At 42.9% G+C, this 22,326-nt stretch overlaps 1 protein-coding gene and 1 long non-coding RNA gene across 2 annotated transcripts in view; both read left to right on the top strand.

Moving 5' to 3' along the window:
* si:dkey-22i16.7 (E3 ubiquitin-protein ligase TRIM33) overlaps positions 1–22,326 on the top strand; it is a 76,633-nt gene that overhangs the window by 42,054 nt on the left and 12,253 nt on the right. The gene's annotated exons all lie outside the window — the stretch shown is intronic.
* Positions 154–9,995, top strand: LOC127907908 (uncharacterized). Its single transcript, XR_008065494.1, has 3 exons — positions 154–283; positions 367–435; positions 9,951–9,995. It is a non-coding gene; the product is annotated as an uncharacterized LOC127907908 (long non-coding RNA).

The following is a 22,326-nucleotide window of genomic DNA, read 5'->3' as shown; positions in this document are numbered from 1 at the left end:
GAATGCTCATTAAGTTTATGGAAATTGTAAGAAAAAGTGTGGTACATTACCTTGCGTTATTTAATAATAAAAATGCCTAATTTCATCACATTTTACATCTCCAGGACACAGGACACACATTTGATCAAGGGACTAAAGCTCATTGGTGCACTGAAGGCACATTGGTGTGACTGTGGAATGAAATGAAATAAAAAGCATATTTTTGCAGTTAAGTTACAATACGGCAACAGTGTTAACAGTTTAGTAGCAACATTTCAAGCATTTGACATCTTCACTTGAACAGGTAAGAGTTTCAAAGAATACTGTAGTGGAGTTTAGTCAGGCGTGTCTAGCTTTGAATTCACTGTACGTCTTTTTCATTTCAAGAACTCCGTGGTGACCATGAAACTACTATTCCTAGTGATGTGCCTGATTGGACTTTGTTCTTCCATTCCTGTAAGAATTCTTGAAATACAACATCAAGCCTTCAATTTACACATCAATACATCAAGAGATTGCTGTTTCCATAGATTGCATTGCATTGGAATATGACAATATCTGAATTATTACAATATGATGGACTTAAGTTCACACTTTGAGTGTTGATTTCCTCTCTCTCTCTCTCTCTCTCTCTCTCTCTCTCTCTCTCTCTCTCTCTCTCTCTCTCTCTCTCTCTCTCTCCCCGATAGGGGAAGGAGAAATAACTTGTTTAAATCAAATATGTTGACATTAGCTCATGTTCAGAGCTGATTATTCCATCATTAATAAATGAAATAAGTTCAGATCCGTCATTGTGTATGTGTCTTTATCTGTTGTGTTCTGCTTGTTTCAGCATCTACATGGCCCTTGCTCTATACAGTTAATTCAATAAAAATTATTTACTTCTAAAATAAACTATATACAAAGTTATTGTGTATGGTGTACACAACTGAGGCTCCGCGACTACATTCAATATCCCTCCTTCTTCTAGCGTTGTCCGTGGCCCTGGCCGTGGCCGTGGCTTTCCAAACTTTCTCCAGCAGTACAACTACCTTTCTTCTGCAAAGACTTGGTCTTGTCCTCAGCCCCAGCTCCAGCCCCAGCACCAGCCCCAGCTCCAGCAGCTCCAGGCCCAGCCCATTCAGCACCAGCCCCAGCACCAGCCCCAGCACCAGCCCCAGCTGGCCCAGCTCCAGGCCCAGCCCAGCCCCCCAGCCCCCAGCTCCAGCCCCCCAGCTCCCAGCACCAGCACCAGCCCCCAGCTCCAGCCCCAGCACCAGGCCCCAGCTCCAGCCCCAGCCCAGGCCCATTCCAGCTGGTCGCTGAGAAAGGACATGAATCAGAAACTTCAACTCAACAAGAGCAAGCTATGGCTGATGAAATGACCAGAACATTAACTGACAATTAAGTACTGTAATAGCTGTCTTCATATTTTGAGTTTCCCTTTAATGTACTTGCTGTATGTCTATCTGCAATGCAATAAAGATATTTGAAATGGCATATGTCCCCTCCTGCACACTTTCTTTTGCCTGAGAAATTTCATTTTGTATTCAAACATATGTTCACAGTTTGTGCATTTGTTAGTAAGAGTTTGTCAAATCTGAGGATAAGCATCTAGTTTTGTCATTTGATATTTCTTGATATATTCAGTGAGGCTATTTGGTTGTGAACAATATTTGAGTTATGTTTTAAACAATTAAACATATTTTAAAATTGTATTCACATTATGAGTAAAGTCGGTTAAAGGAAGTCAAGTAGCCAAATTCAATGGTCAAACATTTAAATCTTTTTCGATGGTTGTCATCATTGAAAGCCTTGACATAATACAGTATAATTTTTTACATACATTTAATCATTCGACTTATTCCCACTCCACTGCTTATTTTACCAGGCTGCTTACGATAAGCAAGTAAATAAGTCACTGGGTTACAGTTACTGTACTCTGGATACAGTACAGTATCCAGGTACAGTAACTGATACAGTACAGCAACATATTCTACCCACCACTGCGACCTGTATGCTCGTGCTGGCCCTCGCCATATTCGCCAAACCCACTGGCTCCAAGTCATCTATAAGTAGGTACTCACTTATCACCATAGCAGCACCCACCCGTAGCACGGCTCCAGCAAGGTATATTTCACTGGTCACCCCTTAAAGCCAATTCCTCATTTGGCCGCCTTCCTTCCAGTTCTCTGCTGCCAATGAATGGAACAAATTGCAAAATCACTGAAGCTGGAGACTCATATCTCCTCTAAGTTTAAGCATCTCCTTTGCACCACCGAATCTCTACTTTCACATTCATCTTCTGCACATCTATCACTCCAGTGTTTATTGCTATATTGTAATTATTTAACCTCTGTTTATAGACTTTTCTATTGTGTTATTGACTGTATGTCTGTTTATTCCATGTGTAACTGTGTGTTGTTGTTTGTGTTGCACTGCTTTGCTTTATCTTGGCCACGTTGCAGTTGTAAATGAGAACTTATTCTCAACTGGCCTACTTGAATAAATAAAGGTGAAATAAAAATAAATAAAATACAAATGAAATCATAAAAGGACAAGGCAAGGTGCTTGGCTATACTGAAGGTAAGATTGTTCTACTTTCAGGAGAATTACTCTCAAAGTTACCATCATATCGACAAAGAAAAAGAGAAACAAAAAGACAGATTTAATGAAAAATAAATGAATCAAGACACTACTGTAGTACTGAATTGTTATGGAAGCTACTTCAAATTCAATCCATTAGTGACACCATGTGGTTAAAGGTAATACCTCTCCTGCAGTGTGTGTGCATTTCCAGTGTGTGTGTGTGTGTGTGTGTGTGTGTGTGTGTGTGTGTGTGTGTGTGTGTGTGTGTGTGTGTGTGTGTGTGTGTGTGTGTGTGTGTGTGTTGCCTGTGTGTGTGTGTGGCCTGTGCATGCGTGCGTGCGTGTGAAGACATTTTGACAGAATGACCATGTCTCATCTATTGACAATTTATTCATTCAGAGTCCATTATAATAGATTAAGTATAGTATTTCTTTAGATCTTTCTTTATTTCTGTCTAGTAATGTCGTTTTCTTTGTAATGTCTTCTTCGTTATGTGTCGACCCCAGTAAGACAAGCTGTCGCCATTGGCTAATGGGGATCCTAATAACAAAAAATGTCAAATATTAAAAAGACCTTGGGTGCTAAGCTGAGATGTGGAGTTGTTTTTAAGATGGTCATACTTTTGATAATTTAGCTATTTGATTTTGAATTAGAGGACCGCTTTCAGTCATCAAAAAAATATGTAAATGACTGATTTTAGACTTTACTACTAAATCTCATAGAAATGCATTGAATAAACACATTCATAAATGCAAAAATGATTTTTTAACATTTTTATAATAATATTGGAGTATTGTAATAGTATATACAGTATTGAAGTGTCTGTCCTAAATCTAGGAGGAAATGTACTGCTTATGTATATATACTTTTTTTTGACACATATTTAACCCCTTTTTTGGGGTAGGCATCAAACTACCTTCATGCTTCCATTAGTTTTTTGAAACTGAACGATTGCCTCAGACAAGTCCCGTGCCATTTGCCTGGGCCGTGTAGCAAAATCCGCCCTTTTCACAGTGGGGTCCCATAAGATTGTCGCCGAAACGGGTGGTACCAAACAGAACTTGGAAACGACTCTACTGGACAATTGTGAGAGACGGGGAGAATAACGGAGAACACCAAATGTTCGGAATCTCTCATGGTCTGACATATACCGCTCAAACTCTGACACCTTTCACTGCAGATGTAGCGCGAGACTGGTGGATGTGGTGGATTGAGACGTATCCAAATGCAGATTTCTTTGTAAACTGACAGATTATGATGAGGATTTTCTGTTATGTAACCAGATTGATGCGCCGGCATCAATCAACTCTAGGGGTTATGCCTGAGCAAAAATATTGAGACAGTGATATTTGGGAACAAATTGTATGACAATCCAGACATAGTATTATTCCCTTTGTCTCTGCAAGATCAACAAAGAGCTAATGTTGATTGTTAAATCTGATAAGTAGATAATAATTGTTTTATTGCTAATTGACATATTTATTTAGCGGCTGACATGAGACAAACCATGTGAATTTAGGCTTGCCAGTCTCTTCACCTGGTCAGAATCTTTGAGCTCTAAGCTTCATCCTATGGACACTTTTATTAGACCATTAAGTGTTGTGCAATCTCTACAAGTTTGAGAAAACACAGCCTCTGTGTGATGTGTGCAGAGAAGGGCAATTATCAGTCAGGCTTGCTAATGAGGTTCTCAGAGTAGATGTCCAGCACCCATGGACATCGAATTAGCATATTTTTTTTCTCCAAAATAGTCGGTCAGTTTAAGCTAGAGATATCAGCTAGAAAAACTCTCTGTAACAAACGGCCCTACAAACGCCTTGCGTTCTATGGATAGAGACCTGTTTTGCTCTATGACCCCCCACAAGTGTCTTGGGGACTCGTCTGAAGTCGGTACAGACGATCTGCCAACTTCTATCTGTAGCTCCAAACAGACTCCTTTATGCTGAGACACTGACGGTGACGCAGGACACTCACAGGCCTCACAAACGTGTCTGAATGTCACCCAGTGCCAGTTGAAAAATGTGTGGAAGTACTGTATACGTGCATTCGGGGAGGTATTCAGACCCCTTGATCATTCCACATTTTGTTAGCATTACACTTATTCTAAATTGATAATATAGTGCTTTCCCTCATCAATCTACAATTACCAACAATTCCCTAATACAGAAAAAAGAAAACAGGGTTTCTAGAATTTTTTGCAAAATGTATTAAAAATAAAAAAACTGAACAATCACATTTACAGAAGTGTCTAGACCTTGTAATTGAAAATTTTCACAACTTTGACAGTGATTGTCTGGGACTCTTCTTGATATGATGCTACAAGCTTGATTCTTCTATTTTCAATGCAGATCCCCCAAGCCTCTGGTCATGTTTTATGGGGAGTGATGCTACACAGCTATTTTCAGGTCTCTCCAGACATGTTCGATCGTGTTCAAGTCTGGGCTTTGGCGAGGCCACTCAAGGACATTCAGAGACTTGTCCCGATGCCACTCCTGCGTTGTCTTGGCTGTGTGCTTAGGGTCGTTGGCCTGTAGGAAGGTGAACCTCAGCCACAGTCTGAGGTCCCGAGCGCTCTGGAGCAGGTTTTCATCAAGGATCTCTCTCATCAGAATCTCTCTGTACTTTACTCCGTTCATCTTTCCCTTGATCCTGACTAGTCTCGCAATCCCTGCCACAGCTTGATGCTGTCACCACCATGCTTCACCGAAGGGATGGTGCCTGGTTTCCTCTAGATGTGTCTTGACATTCAAGCCAAAGTGTTCAATCTTGGTTTCATCGAATGAGAATCTTGTTGCTCATGGTCTGAGAGTCCTTTAGGTGCCTTTTGGCAAACTCCAAGTGAGCTGGCATGTGCCTTTCACTGAGGAGTGGCTCCCCGTCTTGCCACTCTACCATAAAATAATTGGTGGAGTGCTGCAGAGATGGTTGTCCTTCTGGAAGGTTTTCCCATCTCCACAAATAAACTCTGTCAATCTGACCATCAGGTTCTTGGTCATCTCCCTGATGAAGGCCCGATTTCTCAGTTTGGCTGGAGCGGAGCTCTTGGAAAGTCTTGGTGGTTCCAAACTTATTTCATTTAAGAATGATGGAGTCCACTGTGTTCTTGGGAACCCTGTGCTCTAAAGACAATTCCTTTGACCTCAAGGCTTGGTTTTGCTCTGACATGCATTGTCAACTGTGGGACCATATATAGACAGCTGTGTGCCTTTCCAAATCATGTTCAATCAATTGAATTTACAACAGGTCTACTCCAATCAAGTTGTTGAAACATCTATAGGATGATCAATGGAAACAGGATGCAACTTAGACCAGTTTCGAGTCTCATGGAAAGGGTTGAATACTTATGTAATTAAGATATATTTGTTTTTAAATGTTTTTTCTAAAAACCTTTATGCACTTGGTCATTATGGGGTGTTGTGATGAGGAATTTAAAAAAAAATGTAATACATTTTACAATAAGGCTGTAACATAACAAAATGTGGAAAAAGTCAAGAGGTATGAATACTTTCCAAATGCACTGAAAAGTGTCATCATTTAAACATTCACTGTATAGGTTGGAAAGGTATGTGAACCCCTAGGCTAATTAATGACTTCTCCAAAAGCGATCCAAAAAGTCCAATCAATTGGAAATGCTGGTTCGAGCTGCCTTGCCCTATAAAAACACTCACAAAATATGAGTTTGCTATCCACAAGAAGCATTGCCTGATGTGAACCATGCCTTGAACAAAGAGATCTCAGACCTAAGACTAAGAATTGTTGACTTGCAAAAAGCTGGAAAGGGTTACAAAGCATGTTTAAAAGCCTTGATGTTCATCAGTCCATGATTAAGACAAATTGTCTATAAATGGAGAAAGTTCAGAACTGTTTGCTACTCTCCCTAGAAGTGGCCATCTTGCAAAGATGACTGTAAGAGCACAGAGCAGAATGCTGAATGAGATAAAGAATAATCCCTAGAGTGTCAGATAAAGACTTACAGAAATCTCTGGAACATGCGAACATGTCTGTTGACGAGTCTACGGTACGTAAAACAATTAACAAGAATGGTGTTCATGGGAGGACACCACGGAAGAAGCCACTGCTGTCCAAGAAAACATTGGCGCACGTCTGGAGTTCGCAAAAAATGCACCTGGATGTTCCATAGCACTACTGGCAAAATATTCTATGGACAGATTCAACTTCATTTGAGTTGTTTGGAAGGAACACACAACACTGTCTGGAGAAAAAAAAGTCACAGAACACCAACATCAAAACCTCATCCCAAATGTAAAGTACGGTGGAGAGAGCATCATGGTTTGGGGCTGCTTTGCTGCCTCAGGGCCTGGACAGCTTGCGATCATCGATGGAAAAATTAATTTCCAACTTCATCAAGACATTTTGCAGGAGAATGTCAGGCTATCTTTCGGCCAAGTGAAGATCAATAGAAGTTGAGTGATGCAACAGGACAGCGGCCGTAAAAACACAAATGAAATGGACAACAGAATGGCTTCAACAGAAGAAAATACGCATTCTGGACTGGCCCAGTCAGAGTCCTGACCTCAACCCGATTGCTGAACTGAAACAGTTTTGTACAGAGGAATAGTCCAAAATTCCTCCTGACTGCTGTGCAGGTCTGATCCGCAACTACAGAACACGTTTGGTTGAGGTTATTGCTGCCAAATGAGGGCCAATCAGTTATTAAATCCAAGGTTTCACATACTTTTCCCACCCTGCACAGTGAATCTTTACGACGATGTGTTCAGATAAAGACATGAAAACATATCATTGTTTGTGTGTTATTAGTTTAACAGACTGTGTTTGTCTATTGTTGTGACCGAGATGAAGCTCAGATCACATTTTATGACCAATTTATGCAGATGTCCAGGTATTTCCAAAGGATTCACATACCTTGTCTTGCCACTGTACATGGAGAATGTTTAAGGCCAAAAATAAGGGTTTAAATACATGTTAAAAAAAGTTTTCCGATCCTTCTTATTTCTCTCAGTTTATAGGATAGACTCTTTAAGAACAAACTTCCTTTTGTGCAGTTTTTATGGGGGGACTATCTGTTGTTCCATGTAGTAAATCTGTTATTCATTGACTTTTTATGGGCTAATAGTAGTAAGACCATGTACATTTTTTCATCAAATAATTTAAAAAGTTTTTTGATCCTTCAAGGGCCTTAAAAATCAATATCAAATAGCAAAATGATCCTTCTTAAAACATTCCCAAATTCATAGGTAGCACCTCCGTCACTCAGATCACGTCATGCCACTGTTATGAATGTTCTCAAGCCGCCCTCTATCGGCAGCGCTATAGTGGTGCCCTAAAGTTCTGATAAACCCAGTCATTCTGGACAGAGGCTAACTAATGTTAAGTCTACATTTCAATTAGGTGCCTGAATACTTGATGACATTGCTAAGTAGCTAGCCACCCTCCCTCAATCCTAGCTAGCTAGCTAACATTATACCGCATTTAAAGTCAAACTGGTGACATTAAAAATAATGATGACATTTGAATGTCAATTTATTTCCATACCAATGTAATGCACTTTTGATGAAATATTCATCAGCTCATAGTCGATACATTTAGTAAGACAATGTTCAAAAAGACAATGTGACGAAACATGCCACACATGAATAGCTTAGAAGAGCCCTCCCTCCCCACCACACTCCCAGCTTAGACAGGGCTTAGACTGTAGTGGGTTAATTGACCTTGAGTTTCACGCAGTGCCAGTTTGTCAACAGAAAGAGCCCTACAATGGCAGTTTGACAGGAGCTCCGGATGAGTGTACTAAAGATGGGAAATTTGTATTGTATAATGAATATTAGTTTACTTATCCAAAGTAAAATGTCTGAACTTATAAAAAAGGATCTGAAATAAACATTTTTGCTTGGGGCAACATATACATTCAATAAGTTACAAAAGTTGGACATTTGTCGTGGCAAGGTGGGGATTGAGTTGCATATTATACTGTTTAAGCTGGTGACTCAGTTTAACTTGTAATCATAAGCCTACTTAATTCTACAATCAAGTCCTTCCCATGATGATTTGGCAACGTGCATAGGTGGGGAGTGAAGTGGGTGTTTGTTTGCAAAACATTGGTACTGCATGTGTTTTCAGAACAAGGAAAATCCATTTCGATCACACATTCAAAAATTATTTCAGCGACTAGCTGGATGCAGTTGACATTTTGTATTTTCTGTAAAACATTGGTACTGCATGTGTTTTCAGAATAAGGTGGACTCACAAAACACAATTACAGCAATTACAATTATTTTAATACTTAAGTATTTTTAAAGCCAAATACTTTTAGACTTTTACTCCAGCAGTATTTTACTGAGTGACTTTCACTTAAAATTGAGCCATTTTAAGTATCTTTACTTTTACTCAAGTATGACAATTTGGCACTTTTCCCAACACTGGATTCCCCAAACATCATAAGTACAATGTATATCCTATAAATTCATTAATTTGCTTTTCTGTCAATCAGGTATTTCATGGAACTCCAGACATTGACTATGAAGTGTGATTCCTTTATGCATTTCTGGTTAATAAACACATTTATATTTCAAGCTGAATTGTATGTCTTTCAGTCCTCTGATGAATGCTCATTAAGTTTATGGAAATTGTGAGAAATCTATACAAAGTGTTAATTTTATATTTGCATGATAGGAGAAATCAAAATAAAGTCTGGTACTTGAGCTATGCTGTATAGAATTGAAAGTAAATGTACATTACAATTAAATGAGTTAATTTATCCTCCGCAATGCCCAACAAACAAGGGTATAAATCATCAACAGTTTCAAAACCTGTCAACTTAGCAAAAGTTTCCTAATACTGATGGGCCATTGTTCTTTGTTGGCACTATGGATATATTAAGATTTGTAGAATGACACACCAAATGTCTCTAATTTCATCACATTTCATCTCAGGACACAGCATTGATCATGGGACTGAAAGCTCATTGGTTGACAGTGGAATGAAATGGTCTATAAAAGCATATTTTTGCTTTAAGTTACAATACAGCATCAGTCTCAAGTTGAATACTTTTAAAAATTTGACATCTTCACTTGAACAGGTAAGAGTTTCAAGAATACTGTAGTGGAGTTTAGTCAGGCGTGTCTAGCTTTGAATTCACTGTATGTCTTTTTCATTTCAGAACTCCGTGGTGACCATGAAACTACTATTCCCTAGTGATGTGCCTGATTGGACTTTGTTCTTCCATTCCTGTAAGAATTCTTGAAATACAACATCAAGCCTTCGAATTTACATCAATACAACAAGAGATTGCGTTTCCATAGATTGCATTGCATTGGAATATGACAATATCTGAATTATTATATGATGGACTTAAGTTCACACTTGAGTGTTGATTACTTTATACCATAATATCATTCATCCTGGGATTTTGTTTGTGTGTGCAGGTGTCTGAGGAACATGATCGAGAGGAGCGCTCAGCTAGCAATGAGGGTGCAGTAATATTTAGTACTATCTATTAGGTATTCTGTCTATTAGAGTACTATAGTACGGTCTACTATTTGAATATGATTACTAGTTTGTTTGAGCTCAGAACAATTTATCCAGCTCTCGCTCTCGCTCTCGCTCTCGCTCTCGCTCTCTCTACAGAGGTACAGGGGTTATGGCCGTGGTTAGGAGGTTTTTACCCCTATCGGCAGCCTCAGTACCCATCCTACTTCCTTATGCGCAGCCATCTCAAGAGTAACTCTGCCTTGATGGCCCTCACTGCCTCCCTATTGGCCAGCCTCGCCTCTGCTCCTGCCCCAGCTCCAGCTCCAGCTCCAGCCCCCGGCAGGGGTGGAAAATGAGACGGGCGTTGATAGGGAAGGAGAAATAACTTGTTTAAATCAAATATGTTGACATTAGCTCCTGTTCCAGAGCTGATTATTCCATCATTAATAAATTAAATAAGTTAAGATCCCGTCATTGTGTATGTCTTTGTCTGTTGTGTTCTGTTTGTTTGACAAACTGGCCGAGAATCCTTTCAAAACAAGTGTGAAACCTCTCTGATATAAGGTGGAAGGCTCTACAAGTCCTAAAACAATTGTAAACAAGTATGAAATCAACAAAACTTCTGAATTCATAATCAGTTCAGAGAATGTGTTGTTTCCAAAGGGTCAAGACCCACTAGCAGTTCTTCTTGGGTTGCAGATAACCAAATACCTCCATGGCCCAAAAAAACCCTGCTCATTGAACATCTCATTCAATATCATGGGCATTAATATGGATTGGTCCACCATTGTGAGGAGACACTTATTTGCTGGTCAGTCTGTCTCTATACCCAGTCAGAGATAAAATGGAAACTCACACAGAATCACACAGAGAATGTTCTCTCCATAAATGTAGATGTGGAATAAATATTGTTCTGGAATTAACAGCAGATGGGAAACAATGATACAGTAGGCCTATACTGACATTTTCAGTTAGCACATTTGATTAATAGCAGTGGCAGGAGGCTAATTTGTTTGCCTGTTTTGCAATGCCCAGCGTTATGGAACACCCAGACATCATACAACATCCTTCATTGCAACACATTTAGGCTTCATTAGGGCTTTGTGATTGGCTGAGAAACACTATATTGTTTGTGTATTGATATGTGCTTTCCTTGAGCATGATATGCCGGCATAGAGGTGGAGGTGAAAGACCACGCAGGATCTTAAAGACAATGCTTGCATATACATACTGCTTAAAGCTATCCAGACTAAATTAACTGTGTTTGTAAATTATGTGACAATGGTGGTATCTGTTTGGTTTATTATCAAAAATCTTAAGTGTTTGTTTGTAGAGTGCTTCAATTGGTTTCAATTGAGTGTGACCAACATGAGATAATATCTCAGATGTGAGAAAGATCATTGCATGCATATATAGTTTGGCGGCCTCCAGAGGAAGGAAAGGTCTTATAAACCTAAAAGTTGGATAATCCAAACTTAACCGTGCAAACTACCTTCTTCACATGTGTCTTAAATGTCAGGGTGGAGTCCAAAATGACACCAAGATACCTGAAGTTAAGCACTACTTCTGATTCTCTCCCATTAACAACAACAGCTCATTGGGAAGAATCAATGGATTTCTAGAAGTACATACAAGAGTCTTGTCGATATTTAAATGCAGGAAGAATTAGTAATCCATTTAGAAACATGGCTGAGTTAACTTGTTTACAACCAATTGCCTATTTTATGAGTGCACATACAGAACTGTATCATCTGCATTTAAACTTGTGGGCAAGCGAGAGATAATTGACATAGATAGTAAAGGAGGCCTAATATTGACCCTTGTGGGGACAACAATGGTATAGTAAGAGCGTCCGGCTGAGTGTCCCCCCAAACAAACCCTTTCACTTCTGTTTATCAGAAAGGAATACATCCAACTAATGACTAGCTTGATCCAAAAGACTATGCCGGCTTCACCTAGAGTTGAAGTCGGAAGTTTATACACCTTAGCCAAATACATTTAAACTCTGATTTTCTCAATTCCTGACATTTAATCTAGTAAAACTTCCCTGTCTTAGGTCAGTTCATCATCACTTTATTTTAAGAATGTGAAATGTCAGAATAATAGTAGAGAATGACTTATTTCAGCTTTAATTTCTTTCCTCACATTCCCAGTGGGTCAGAAGTTTACATACACTCAATTAGTATTTGTTGGCGTTTGCCTTTAAATTGTTTCACTTGGGTCAAACGTTTTGGGTAGCCTTCCACAAGCTTCCCACAATAGCGGTTGCTCTCAAGCCCTGCTCTCAAGCTCTCCAGTACGCCTTCACGGTCCGGTCCATCCTGTGCCACCTCCACACAGTCCTCCGGTGGCAGCTCCCCGCACCAGGCTTCCTGTGCGTGTTCTCGAGTACTACCTCCATCCTCCTGCTATGTTCTCCTGGGGCTGACAGGGGGTCGTTGTTTTATGCACGTCAGCCTCCATTTTGCAGGCGCTGTATGGCCTATGGCCATATCTTCGCCTCGTGCAGCGCAAGAAAATGCAGATTTTGTGGATCTGGGGAGCACGAGGCGAAGGATTGTGACAAGGCGTGCCACGGGTGTGGCTAGTTAGCACACTTGTGGCGGGGTTCCCAGCTCGTCAGAGAACATACTTGTCTGTGGCTGGGGGAGCAGGAACGGGGGATGGGGATGGGGAAGAAGAGGAGGGAAGGAAGAATGCCTCATGACCAGAGTGCAGGTCCAGAGGGGAGGGTCGCAAGGAAGGAGGAGGAGCAAGAAGCGGCAGATGGAAGAGAGAAGGAAACGGAAGGCACGGGAGTAGGAGAACCAGGAAAAGCGGCGGAAGAAGGCAAGCGAGTGGAGGAGCATGAGAGAGAAGAAAGCGAGGGAGGAGTGGTGGAGAAGGAGACGGTGGAAGAGCAAGTGGAGTGGGGGGAAAGTGCCCTGGTGGAAGAGATGAGGGTATGGTGGAGGAGCTGGTGGGGGGGTATCTCTCCACTGCCGCCATCACCAAAGAAGAGAATGAAGAGGAGGGTGCGATTGGCCGACAATGAGAGGGAGAGGATGGTCAAGAGAGTGATGGGGGTGGGAGAAACCTCTGGGTTGCTGCTGGTTTCCCCAGGCCCTCAACTTCTGTTGGGTGGGGTCACACCTAACAAGACTCAGGACTGGGGAGGGGGAGGAGTGTGGGGGTAGACCCAGGGTGCAGGGCACCCCGGAGCCAAACACTATTCCTGCATCCTGGTTTGGTGAGATGGAGGAAGAGGGGTGGGGTGTCGGGAGTACGGATGGTGTTCTCACTGGTAGATATGGAGCAGGGGAGCATCGGGTGAGTCTCCTGTTTTTGTTCGGGGGTAGGGATTTTGTGTGGGCACAGGGAGGTAAAAGTGGAGGGTTCTTTTGTGGTGATGCAGGGGAGGGTTATAGGGGTGGATGTGACATTGTAAATTGTAAATTTAGATTAGTGGTGGTGTATGGGCCACAGGTGGTGGCAGACAGGAGGGAGATGGTGGACTGTCTGGCGCCCATGTGTGTCACAAATAGGAAATTAGTGATAGGGGGGGATTTTAATACAGATTTAGTAATAGGGGGGATAGCAGTGCAGGCGCCATCACCGGGCTAATGGCTTGCCATGGTCTGGTTGATGGTGGCCTGCACACTACCCCAAAAATGGCTGGTCCTACATGACGCAACTCCAAGGGGGTTGCGCGGAGGCTCGACTATATTTTTGTACCCAGGTCTTTGGGTAAGTTGTCTGGGCGGCTGTTGCCTGTTTTCTTTTCGGATCACGACGGGGTGCTCCTGCAGGTGGGGTCACCAGTCTGCCTCTTTGGTAGGGGGTACTGGAAGTTAGATCGGGATGTGCTGGAGTAGGCTTTTGTTGACAGGTTTTGGTTTCTTTTGGAGGCTTGAAGGCCTCCGGTCCATGTGTGAGGGGTGTTAGAGTGGTGGGAATTAGTTACGGTGAGGATTAGGGCTTTTATAATAGGGTATTGCAAGAGGAAAAAAGGAAGGAGGGAGGTGGATCGTATCCAAAGGTTAATTGAACTCGAGTACGAGGCAGGCAACCTCGGCGGGTCGTTTGACTGGGAGAGATCCGCAACCCTAAAGGCGCAGCTCAGGGAGATGCAGGAGCGGAATGCGCATAGTGGCTTTCTAGAACACAATGAGACTTGTTCTGCTATGTTCTTTACGTCGGTTAGGGCCAGACAGATTAGGAAGGTAATGCATGGCGTTAGGGAAGAAAATTGTAGTATAGTTAGAGAACCAGAGGATATGGTCAGGGTGACAACTGATCATTTCCAAGGTTTATTTAAGGAAAGGGAAATAAATGTAGAGCAGGGAAATGTGTTTTAGAACACTTGTCCAGGCGGTTGCCAGAGGAGATTAGAGAAGTGATGAAGGCCCAGATCTCACTAGAAGAGGTTGAGAGCGCTCTTAGGAGGATGGGAAAAGGGAAGGTGCCTGGGATGGATGGGCTGCCGGCTAAGTTTTATCTCAAGTTTTGGGGTATACTTGGACCAGTGGTCCTCGAAGTCTTGAAGGCCATCCTTGAGACGGGGGTCCCGGGGGATCAATGGCTGTTGGTGTGCTGTCACTTTTATATAAGAAGGGGGAAGTAACTGACCTTGGCAACTGGCGGCCGTTGACCATGCTGTGTGTAGATTACAAGCTTCTTGCAAAGGTTTTATCAGACCGGTTGCGCACAGCCCTTCCCTACGTCGTCCATGAGGATCAGACGTGCGGGGTAGAGGGCCGTTCTTTTAGATGGAACCTACAGTTAATCAGGGACTCCATCGCTTGGGTTGAAGATAGAGGATTGCCTTTAATGGTAGCAGCACTAGATCAGGTGAAAGCCTTCGATCGCGTGAATAGATCCTTTTTATTCAGAGTGTTAGGTCGATTAGTTCATAGGATGGATTCGTACATTATATGTCGGAGCGGGGTGCCGAGTTAGTGTAAATAGTCACTTGGGTAACATTTTTGACCTCTCGTCTGGGGTCAGGCAGGGGTGCGCACTCTCGGCTCTCCTCTTTGTTCTGTACATGGAGCCTCTGGGGGCTGCCATTAGGGCAGACACAGGGGTGGAAGGCTTGTTGATCCCTGGAAGTGGTGGGCTGCGTGTTAAGATGATGCAGTACGCCGACAACACTTCCTTGCTGCTGTGCAAGGACTCGTGCCTGACAAGGTCCCTTGCCATCTTTGGGGATTTCACCCGAGAGTCGGGAGCAGTTCTGAACCATGCAAAGTCTTCCGTCAAGTTTTTCGGAAGATGGCGCGGTAGAACGGATGTGCCCGGGGTTTATCTCTCTGTGAGGGGCCCTGAGGATTCTCCGGGTCCATTTTTAGACCTCTGGCTCAGCGACGCTAAACTGGAACATGCGTATCGCAGTGGTACAGAGGAAGCTAGCAATGTGGAAGGCTTGGTATTTGTCCTTTATGGGCAATGTTCTGGTACTAAAGGTGGATGTGTTGCCGTCTCTTTTGTATTTGGCGTACATCTACCCATTGCCGGCTTGTCTGAGGAGGCCTCTAGTGAGGCTTGTGTTTCAGTTCATGTGGAGTGGCAGGTGCGAGTGGGTCGCCGGGGCACGCATGCTCTGTCCCATCGGGGAGGGAGGTAGGGGGGTACCACATTTCCCCCTCAAGCTGGATGCAATTTTTGTTTCTTTCTTGTTAACGGAGCTTGCTCATCCAGTGATACACCCGTCCGGTTACCTCCTGCGGGTGTTCTTCTCGTATCAGGCGAGAAGCGTAATGGTGTGGTCTAACACGGGTCCTCCGGCGGAACAGCTGCCCTGGCACTTTGGTCATGCGGCCAAGTGGCTGCGTGCGCACCCTGAGGTTGAAGTTGCCCGAGTAGGTTTAGATCACAGGCACCTGTACGAGGAGGTCAGAAAGGCAGGGAGTCCGGCGCCTGTAGTGGGCATCTCAGAAGTGGTCTGGGAGGGGGGTGCAGGCACGGGGTCTGGACAACAGGCTCAAGGAGATATCCGATGTTGGTGGTCGATATAATCCAATAACAATGAAAGACATATGAGGGGAGAGGAAGACATTCAGCACCATACATTCAATGTCATTGGCGTGTTTCCATATGATACAATTACATTTAAAGTCTTTCATGGACATACGCAATCCACCCCTCTGCCCTCTCCCTGTCCCTCCTGAATATGGAATATCCAGGGACAATAAAGGGAAAAACAGGAGAGATTTCAGGAGTTCTTCAGCCATGTATCAGAGAAACAGAAAAAATGTTCTACCTGTTCACTCTTATAAATAATACTATGAATATTCAGATGACCTCCCAACAGGGCTCCGGGCAGCCGAGCGGAAATGGAGGAAAACTCGCCTCCCTGCGGACCTGGCATCCTTTCACTCCCTCCTCTCTACATTTTCCTCCTCTGTCTCTGCTGCTAAAGCCACTTTCTACCACTCTAAATTCCAAGCATCTGCCTCTAACCCTAGGAAGCTCTTTGCCACCTTCTCCTCCCTCCTGAATCCTCCTCCCCCTCCCCCTCCTCCCCTCTCTGCAGATGACTTCGTCAACCATTTTGAAAAGAAGGTCGACAACATCCGATCTTCGTTTGCTAAGTCAAACGACACCGCTGGTTCTGCTCACACTGCCCTACCCTATGCTCTGACCTCTTTCTCCCCTCTCTCTCAGATGAAATCTCGCGTCTTGTGACGGCCGGCCGCCCAACAACCTGCCCGCTTGACCCTATCCCCTCCTCTCTTCTCCAGACCATTTCCGGAGACCTTCTCCCTTACCTCACCTCGCTCATCAACTCATCCCTGACCGCTGGCTACGTCCCTTCCGTCTTCAAGAGAGCGAGAGTTGCACCCCTTCTGAAAAAACCTACACTCGATCCCTCCGATGTCAACAACTACAGACCAGTATCCCTTCTTTCTTTTCTCTCCAAAACTCTTGAACGTGCCGTCCTTGGCCAGCTCTCCCGCTATCTCTCTCAGAATGACCTTCTTGATCCAAATCAGTCAGGTTTCAAGACTAGTCATTCAACTGAGACTGCTCTTCTCTGTATCACGGAGGCGCTCCGCACTGCTAAAGCTAACTCTCTCTCCTCTGCTCTCATCCTTCTAGACCTATCGGCTGCCTTCGATACTGTGAACCATCAGATCCTCCTCTCCACCCTCTCCGAGTTGGGCATCTCCGGCGCGGCCCACGCTTGGATTGCGTCCTACCTGACAGGTCGCTCCTACCAGGTGGCGTGGCGAGAATCTGTCTCCTCACCACGCGCTCTCACCACTGGTGTCCCCAGGGCTCTGTTCTAGGCCCTCTCCTATTCTCGCTATACACCAAGTCACTTGGCTCTGTCATAACCTCACATGGTCTCTCCTATCATTGCTATGCAGACGACACACAATTAATCTTCTCCTTTCCCCCTTCTGATGACCAGGTGGCGAATCGCATCTCTGCATGTCTGGCAGACATATCAGTGTGGATGACGGATCACCACCTCAAGCTGAACCTCGGCAAGACGGAGCTGCTCTTCCTCCCGGGAAGGAATGTCCGTTCCATGATCTCGCCATCACGGTTGACAACTCCATTGTGTCCTCCTCCCAGAGCGCTAAGTTCTCAACTAACATCAAGGCGGTGGCCCGTTCCTGTAGGTTCATGCTCTACAACATCCGCAGAGTACGACCCTGCCTCACACAGGAAGCGGCGCAGGTCCTAATCCAGGCACTTGTCATCTCCCGTCTGGATTACTGCAACTCGCTGTTGGCTGGGCTCCCTGCCTGTGCCATTAAACCCCTACAACTCATCCAGAACGCCGCAGCCCGTCTGGTGTTCAACCTTTCCAAGTTCTCTCACGTCACCCCACTCCTCCGCTCTCTCCACTGGCTTCCAGTTGAAGCTCACATCCGCTACAAGACCATGGTGCTTGCCTGCGGAGCTGTGAGGGGAACGGCACCTCAGTACCTCCAGGCTCTGATCAGGCCCTACACCCAAACAAGGGCACTGCGTTCATCCACCTCTGGCCTGCTCGCCTCCCTACCACTGAGGAAGTACAGTTCCCGCTCAGCCCAGTCAAAACTGTTCGCTGCTCTGGCCCCCAATGGTGGAACAAACTCCCTCACGACGCCAGGACAGCGGAGTCAATCACCACCTTCCGGAGACACCTGAAACCCCACCTCTTTAAGGAATACCTAGGATAGGATAAGTAATCCTTCTCACCCCCCTTTAAGATTTAGATGCACTATTGTAAAGTGACTGTTCTACTGGATGTCATAAGGTGAATGCACCAATTTGTAAGTCGCTCTGAATAAGAGCGTCTGCTAAATGACTTAAATGTAAATGTAAATGTTGATCCTCAAATAGATACAGTGGCAAGAAAAAGTATGTGAACCTTTTGGAATTACCTCAATTCCTGCATTAATTAGTCATACAATTTTATCTGATTTTCATCTTAGTCACAACAATATTATTGTATTTTCTTGCCTAAATTGAATACATCAATTAAACATTCACAGTGCAGGTTGAAAAAGAATTTGAACCCCTCGGCTAATGACTTTTCTAAAAGTTAATTGGAGTCAGGAGTCAACTAACATGGAGTCTAATCAGTGAGACGAGATTAGAGACGTTGGTTAGAGCTGACTTGCCCTATGAAAAACACTCACAAAATGTGAGTTTGCTATTCACAAGAAGCATTGCCTGATGTGAACCATGCCTCGAATAAAAGAGGCTCAGAAGACCTAAGATTAAGAATTGTTGACTTGCATAAAGCTGGAAAGGGTTACAAAAGTATGTCTAAATGCCTTGATGTTCATCTTTCCATAGTAAGACAAATTGTCCGTCCAAATTGTCTGTCCTGCAAAGATGACTGCAAGAGCACAGAGCAGAATGCTCAGTGAGGTTAAGAAGAATCCTAGAGAGTCAGCTAAAGACTTACAGAAATCTCTGGAACATGCCAAAATCTCTGTTGATGAGTCTACGATACGTAAAACACTAAACAAGAATAGTGTTCATGGGAGGAAACCATGGAACAAGCCACTCCTGTCTGAAAAAAATCATTGCTGCACGTCTGAAGTCTGCAAAAGAGAACCTGGATGTTCCACAGCGCATTTGGCAAATTATTCTGTGGACAGATCCTAAGAATATTGCTGAACTGAAACAGTTTTGTAAAGATGAATGGTCCAACATTCTTCCTGACCGTGGTGCAGAAAACATTTGGTTGAGTTTATTGCTGCCAAAGGAGGGTCAGCCAGTTATTAAATCCAAGGGTTCACATACTTTTCCCACCCTGCACTGTGAATGTTTACCTAGTGTGTTCAATAAAGACATGAAAATGTATAATTGTTTGTGTATTATTGGTTTAAGCAGACTGTGTTTGTCTACTGTTGTGACTTAGAAGATTTTATGACGACTTTATGCAGAAATCCAGGTAATTCTAAAGGGTTCACAAACTTTTTCTTGCCACTGTATTTGCTGGACTCAGTGTTCTCCAGCAATCAAAGCTTCCCAGCCGAGTGTCAAAACACAACAAAACAAAATATTGATATATCATTCCAGACCTTACAGGCTGTCGGTCGATATCCCAAAACGAATCAAACAAACAAGCAAACAAGCCGTCTGGTAAGTAGCGCACTACCACAAACTGATGCTGGCACTAAGACCAGACAGCATCAGATAGATGGCCTGCAGAGAGAAATGTAGAACAGTACAGAGGGGCGCAGTTTCGCTCGTTCGCATGCGTTCTCCTGTCAAAACTTTGAAGAAGCATGTTTTGTTTAACACTTTTTTTGTGACTACATGATTCCATACAGTGGGGAGGACAAGTATTTGATACACTGACGATTATGCAGGTTTTCCTACTTACAAAGCATGTAGAGGTCTGTAATTTTTATCATAGGTACACTTCAAATGTGAGAGATGGAATCTAAAATAAAAATCTAGAAAATCACATTGTATGATTTTTAAGTAATTAATTTGCATTTTATTGCATGACATAAGTATTTCATCACCTACCAACCCGTATGAATTCTGGCTCTCACAGACCTTTTAGTTTTTCTTTAAGAAGCCCTCCTAATCTCCACTCATTACCTGTATTAACTGCACCTGTTTGAACTCGTTACCTGTATAAAATACACCTGTCCACACACTCAATCAAACAGACTCCAACCTCTCCACAATGGCCAAGACCAGAGAGTTGTGTAAGGACATCAGGGTAAAATTGTAGACCTGCAACGTTCACAAGGCTGAGATGGGCCACAGGACAATAGGCAAGCAGCTTGGTGAGAAGGAAACAACTGTTGGCGCAATTATTAGAAAATGGAAGAAGTTCAAGATGACGGTCAATCACCCTCGGTCTGGGGATCCATGCAAGATCTCAGCTCGTGGGGCATCAATAATCATGAGAAAGGTGAGGGATCAGTCCAGAACTACACGGCAGGACCTGGTCAATGACCTGAAGAGAGCTGGGACCACAGTCTCAAAGAAAACCATTAGTAACACCCTACGCCTTCATGGATTAAAGTCCTGCAGCGCACGCACGGTCCCCCTGAACAAGCCAGCACACATTGCCTAACGACAGCCCTGAAACCTGAAGGATCTGGAGAAGGTCTGTATGGAGGAGTGGGCCAAAATCCCTGCTGCAGTGTGTGCAAACCTGGTGAAGAACTACAGGAAATGTATGATCTCTGTAATTGCAAACAAAGGTTTCTGTCCCAAATATTAAGTTCTGCTTTTCTGATGTATCAAATACTTATGTCATGCAATGAAATGCAAATTAGTTACTTAAAAATCATACAATGTGATTTTCTTGATTTTTGTTTTATATTCCGTGTCACGACTTCCGCCGAGGATGGCTCTCCTGCCCGTTCAGGCTGTGCTCGGCGGTCGTCGTCACCATCCTATTAGCCACTACCGATCCCTTTTCGGTTATCTGTTGGTTTTGTCTGATTGTTTTCACCTGTGTGTTAGTTAATTAGTATCTGTTTTTGTGTTTTATTTCTCCGGTTTGTCTGTTATCCTGTTTTGGATATTTTCACCCTGTTTGTTTTTTGGGTTGTCCGTGTTTATTTTTGTTCACCGGAGAATAAACTACTATTCACTATTTGCTCTCTGCGCCTGATTCCACCCACCTTGACTAGTCGTGACATTCCGTCTCTCACAGTTGAAGTGTACCTATGATAAAAACTACAGACCTCTACATGCTTTGTAAGTAGGAAAACCTGCAAAATCGGCAGTGTACCAAATACTTGTTCTCCCCACTGTATATTATTTCATAGTTTTGATGTCTTCACTATTATTCTACAAAGTAGAAAATAGTAAAAATAAAGAAAACCCTTGATTGAGTATGTTTGTCCAAACTTTTGACTGGTATTGTACATGTTGGTTGATTTGCTCTAGGGTGCCCACAGGCCTCACATGACTTGTCTGAATGTCACCCGATACCAGTTAAACAAATTATGGAAGTACTGTTTATTGCTAAAAAAGAATGGTTTGAACACATGTAAAATTAAAAGGGGTTCCTTTCGGACAGACACTTTAGAACACACTACTTTTAGATTTCTGGGGGAGGACTGTCTGTAGTGAATCTGGACATTTGTCGTGGCAAGGTGGGGATTGAGTTGCATATTATACTTTCTTAGCTGGTGACTCAGTTTCTTGTTTATAAGCCTACTTAATTCTACAATCAAGTCCTTCCCATGACGATTTGGCAACGTTCAATGGTGGTGGAGCGAAATGGGTGTTTGTTTGCAAACACTGGTACTGCATGTGTTAAAACAATTTTTTAGATCCATTTATATCACACGATCCCAAAATAATTCTGCTATTAGCTGGATGTAGTTGATATTTTGTCTTCATAGTAACATTTATGACGAAGCTATTACAAATTCTAATAAATATTCAGAAATGCTTAGAAAGCTTTTATATATTATAATAAAGATTTTAAAGGATTATACATTGTATGTTTATAATACTGTTGTAAATAACTAATAATAAACAGTCTTTATAGAAAGTTAATTAATACAAATTATTGTGAAGTTACCAGTTTTTTTATGCATACAGTACCAGTCAAAAGTTTGGACCCACCTACTCATTCAAGATAATTTTTTACATTTTTACTATTTTCTACATTGTAGAATAATAGTGAAGATATCAACAATATGAAATAACACACATGGAATCATGCAGTCATTTTTAAAAAGTGTTCAGATTCTTCAATGTAACCACCTTTTGCCTTGACAGCTTCGCACACACTTGGCATTCTCTTGACGAATCTCAAATGTAAAATATATTTTGATTTGATTAACACTTTTGGGGTTTCTAGATGATTCTATGTGTGTTATTTCATAGCTCTGATGTCTTCCCTGTTATTATACAGTG

Source organism: Oncorhynchus keta, chromosome 16, assembly GCF_023373465.1.
Source record: "Oncorhynchus keta strain PuntledgeMale-10-30-2019 chromosome 16, Oket_V2, whole genome shotgun sequence".
Lineage (NCBI taxonomy): Eukaryota > Metazoa > Chordata > Actinopteri > Salmoniformes > Salmonidae > Oncorhynchus > Oncorhynchus keta.
The sequence above is the reverse complement of the archived record's forward strand: the minus strand, read 5'-3'. Positions and strand labels throughout refer to the sequence as shown.